The sequence below is a fragment of the Choloepus didactylus genome, chromosome 6, assembly GCF_015220235.1.
Source record: "Choloepus didactylus isolate mChoDid1 chromosome 6, mChoDid1.pri, whole genome shotgun sequence".
Taxonomy (NCBI): Eukaryota; Metazoa; Chordata; class Mammalia; order Pilosa; family Megalonychidae; genus Choloepus; species Choloepus didactylus.
In genome coordinates, this window is record NC_051312.1 from 33,280,648 (window position 1) to 33,286,120 (window position 5,473).

Sequence of the window (5,473 nt, forward strand, 5' to 3'; positions counted from 1 at the left end):
CTCCTGTGGAGTCTGAGAGGCAGGATGTCTCAAGAGATATCAGGGGTGGGGTCGGGGAGCGAAGAGGAGAGAAGAGGGAATGGGCAGGGCAGAGCTTGACATGGAGTGGGAGCATGATCATTTTTTTATGGAATGAAGGGGATGGCAGAGCCTAGCAGAGATGAGGATGGCAGGGAACTTATTCCCACTGTCTGGTGATTAAGAACTTACATTCCAAAGTGAATGTGGGAGTGCAGATGTGGGGGGTAGGGGAGGAAAGTATGGGTAAAGAATTTAAAAAAGATAATTGCAGAAAGGAAAGGCTAAGCCTACTTATAATTGTGCCTAAGAGTCTCCCCCAGAGAACCTCTTTGTTGCTCAGATGTGGCCTCTCTCTCTCTCTCTCCTCTCTCTGTCTCTATCTCTATCTCTGTCTCTGTCTCTGTCTCTATCTCTATCTAAGCCTACTCGGCAGGTGAACTCACTGCTCTTCCCCCTATGTGGTACATGACTACCAGGGGTGTGAATCCCCCTGGCAACACAGGAAATGTCTCCTGGAGATGAGCCTGGACTTGGCATCGTGGGATTGAGAAAGCCTTCTTGACCAAAAGGGAGAAGCAAAATGAAACAAAAAGTTTTGGTGGCTGAGAGATTCCAAATGGAATTGAGAGGTCACTCTGGAGGGCATTCTTATGTGCTATAAAGATATCACTTTTTAGTTTTTAGTGTAGTGGAATAACTAGAAAGAAATACCTGAAACTGTTGAACTGCAACCCAATAGCCTCGATTTTTTTTTAATTAAATTCAGTTTTACTGAGATATATTCACATACCATACAATCATCCATGGTGCACAATCAACTGTTCACAGTACCATCATATAGTTTTGCATTCATCACCCCAATCTATTTCTGAACATTTTTCTTACTCCAGAAAGAAACAGAATAAGAATAAAAAGTAAAAGTAAAAAAGAACACCCAAATCATTCCCCCCATCCCACCCTATTTTTCATTTGGTTTTTGTCCCCATTTTTTAGTAGCCTTGATTCTTGAAGATGATTGTGTAACTATGCAGCTTACATGGTGTGATGCTGTGATTGTGAAAACCTTATGACTCACACTCTCTTTATCCAGTGTATGGATGGATGAGTAGAAAAATGGGGACAAAAACTAAATGAAAAATAGGGTGGGATGGGGAATGGAATTATTTGGTTTTCTTTTTTACTTTTTATTTTTTATTCTTCTTTTCATTCTTTTTGGAGTAATGAAAACATTCAAAAATTGATTGTGGTGATGAATGCACAACTATATGATGGTATTCTGAACAGTTGATTGTACACCATGGATGATTGTACGGTATGTGAAAATATCTCAATAAAACTGAACAATAAAAAGAAAAGATAATTGCAAATAGTGAGGAGGACTACCAAAATAGTGGGATGTGACTCCCATGTGGGGAAGGCCTCTTTGAACAGGGGACAGGAAGCGGGAGTCATTTATAGGGCAAAATGGGGCAGGGGGGAGAGAATTCCAGGCTTCCAGGCAGAGGGAGCAGTGAGTAGAAGAAGAGAAGGAGAGAGGAAGGCCTGACTGGGAGGGGCAGGTGGGGACCTGGCAGTAAGATGGTAATTGTGAAACCCCAGTGCCCTAAACAAACCCAGGGGTGAAGCATGAGGCTGTGTTCTACACGGGTCAGAATGGAGGGTCACCCTGAACGAAGGATGTGGTCAGCAGTGTGGTGCACCTCTTCTGTGTGGGAGGGGAAATTGCACAGTGCAGCAGGTCTGAAGTCTGGGTTCTGGTCCAAGAGGGAGGGTCTGCTCCCTTCCCTTGCAGTCCCTGGTCCGGGTCCCACGACGCAGCCCCCCTCGGACCTCTTCTGTACACCTGACAGGATGGAGTCAGGGGAAGGAGGTCAAGGGTGGTTCTGCAAACGCCACCCCACCCTTCCAAATACCCCAGGTGAGGAAAAGCAGGGACTGCAGCCCCTCCTGCCACGGGCTCAGGAGCACCTGGTGGCTGCTCTCCAGCAGCTGCTCCAGCTGTGAGGCGAAAGCCTCATGCATAAATACATGCCAACCCAGTCAGTGACGCAAAGGAGAGAAAGGGCAGAGATTAGCTTCCTGCCTGTCCCTGGCACCGAAGGTCAAGAGGAGAGAGGCTCCTGCCAGGCTGAGCTGCGAGCAGGGATGGTGTGTGTGTATGTATGTGTGTAAGAGGCTTGGTTAGGGACTGCCACACTTTGACACCCCCGGAGAGTCACTGACTTTCCCTGGGGCTCAGTTTCCACATCTGTAAAATGGGGAAGGTGTTGATGACCCCCGGGGTTCTGTCCTGTCCAAGGATCTTCCCAATGTGCCAGGGGGTGGATGGTGGCACTCCGATTTTCCAGGCACATGCCTGGAGCCTTGAGGAGGGTGCAAGGCGGGGTGTTTACACACAGTAGGCAGGCCCCGGGTGGTGAAGAGAAGGTCGCCCAAAGTAAACCTGCCTTGTTTGCCTGGATTGTAAAGGGAAAAACGCTTTGGCACACTCTAACAGGAACTTCTGAGAAATGAAAACATATTCATCCTGGAGATTAGGCCGACTTCCGGGGCCCTTTGTTCCCTCATGGCTCCCGAAAATGGGCTGCAGGGCTGTTCCCCCTGTGCCTTCCCCACTGAGGCTGGACATGGAGTCCCTGGGGGTGGCACCTTGCAGAAGGGTGCGGGTAGGCTTTGGACCCTGGGCTGTATGGGACCTGGTGCTCTTCATCCCCTTGGCTCTGGGTCCCTTCCCAGATCATAAAATTAGCAACATTCACTGAGTATTCGCTTTGTGCCAGGTACTAAATGCTTTACTTATATTATCTCATTTAATTCTTGGAACAAGCTCGTGAAATAAGCATCGTATTTCACTGATTCTCATATGCACATTTCTTTTCACATTTTAACATCTCTGAAATCAGAATGTGTCTTAATCATCCATGGGATGCCGTAGTTTAACTGGCAGTGTTTTCTCTTTAATTCTTGCAGTATATAAATAATAGTGCAATCTACAATCAATGGTATCTTAGAGCCAGTGAAACCTGATGTTATTATCCTCCCCATCAGCAGATGAGAAAACCAAGGCTCAGAGGGTTTACAGGACTCGCTACTCCTTTATTTTACAGATAAGGAAACCAAAGCCTAAGGCTAGAGGAGGCTAATCTGAGGTGATCCGGCTTTGGTGGGGCAGCGATGGGACTTCGAGCCGGACCTCTGGGCTCCTCACCCAGGGCCCTTTCCACTCACCCTGGATGAACTGGGGTTGCTCATAGTGGAGAGGCAGGAGCCCAGGGGAGGGGCCGTCCAGGGCCCAGAGCCTCCTGCAGCAGTGAGTCAATCACCAGTCCTCCTGCCTTGGAAAAAGGCTTTCAAGATTGATTTTTTTTTCCTCTCCAAATTCTCTGAAGACTGAAGTTCCTTAAGGACTAAGAAAACACTTGTGTCCCTCCCAGCTCCTTTTCCTGGTAATTATTTTAGCTTCTCTTTCCCTGAATTTCTGCTCTACTGTCCCATTTTGGGGCTGGAGGCAGGCCCGCCCCTTGGCCTTGTGTCCGCCTGCTGCCTGGGGAGCAGCTCCACCCGCTTCCTGCTTTGCTCTCAGGCCTGCTCTGAACTTACCCTTCTTTCCTCCAGCTTGTACCACCTGCACCAACTCTGCTTCTAGATGCCTCTACAACCCTGGCTGCCGGGTCCTATCCCCCAAAGGCACCCACTCAGACATACAATCCTCTGTTCCCCTTTCTCTCCAAGTCTAAAATAAAGGGAGAAAAATAAACAAAACTGGTCTTCCCTGCCTCAGTGAGTTCTCATGTTGTTGGGGACACTCCCCTGCAAATTCTGTCCCACCTAGGGCAGGAAGAGCCAGACTATATGGGACAAAGAGGAAGGCAGGGGCATGGGAAGTTGGAGGCCTGATTCTGCCAAGATCTACTGTACTTGCCAAGTCCCTGTACACCCCGTGCCTCAATTTCCCCTGCCTCCATGGCTGCTGAGGTGGAAGTGGCAAGGAGACAGCTTGGGTCTTTACACCAAAGGCTTTGCTAAAGTGCAACCAGTTGCTATTCAGTTCAGTGGATACTGAGAGCAGTCGACGTTAAGCCACAGCCTCCTATTCTTTCCTCTAAAATGCAATGTTTTGGACACAATGGCCTCTCAGATTCCATCCTACCAGCTCTGAAACGGATTTGGTCTCTTTCTGCCCAGAAAGCAAATGCGGGCCTTGTGTGTGAGAAAGCCCACATGTTCTCGGCAGCAATTGGCTAGGAGACGCATGTGCAGCCCCAGCCCGTAGTGGTGTGACTGGGCAGGCACGCATTGGCCTGGTGGATGACCAGGTGTGTGGCAGTGTGGAACTGAGCCCAGGGGCTTCTGACATTCATGCAAACGTGCACACCTCTGAGGAGAAAGGGCCAGCTTGCACCTAGGGCCGTGTGGCCGTGCAGACCGTTCTGCAAGAGCCCGTGCCAAAGCGTGCGGCTGCAAATCTGGTTTCCATCTTCTTCCAAGAGGCAGCAGGACTGGGGGAGACTGCGTGGAATATTAATTGTGCTTTTGCACGTGGCTGAGCTCCATGAATGTGGTGGTCGGAGGGAGCAGCCTGAAGCTATGTGAGGAATGAGGGGGAAGCCACAGAAGCAGGGCTCTCCAGGGTTTATTGCTGAGCTGGAGAGGAGGCAGAGCCCCAGAACCCAAAAGATGGGTGGTATGGGGAGGGGGAGAGCTTCTGAGACTGAGAATCAGGGGACAGCAGGAAAGAGACCAGGTAGGTTTGGGGATTCACACATTCACCTAACCCAGACTGTGGCATATAATAGGTGTTCAATAAGCGCTTGCTGAATGCCAGAATAGCTGAATGCTTGCACACATGAAAGAGCTCACCGATACCTCTACCCTGGGAAAACACAGAGGACAGAGTAGAAAGAAGGAAGGAAATGGGCATATATTAAGCACCTACTGTGTGCTAGCCTTTCTGAAGGTCACTGTCTGGCATTTTATTTCAAACCCACGAAGACCCTTGCATACAGTATCACCCTCATTTGGGGGCAGGGCCATTGCACCCCCACCACTTTCTCCTTTAGGAAGGCCCAGGGAAGAAGTTTTTCTTTGATTTCGGGTCCCAGAAGAACTGGCTTCTTCTGAGCAATGGGTTTATATTTAATCCAATGGATATTCTGGATTTTGTAGCTCATTGCATTTCTGTCTTGGCTTTGGCTGTGAGGAAGCTCAGATACGAATTTGCTGAGGTTCACCTCTTATAACAGGTTTCTCATGGGGGTGAATTTCACAAGCTAACTGCGTCCCTGGCTTCATCTTATGTTTTTATCTCCTTTTATCCATATCCTTCTTCCACAGTTAAAAAAAAAAACCCACAAAAAAACCAAATTCCACACATCTTATTTCATCATCTCAAATACTTTTGGAAGGAGACAGGGTTTAACTACACAAATATCTTTATTACAGATGAGGCAAG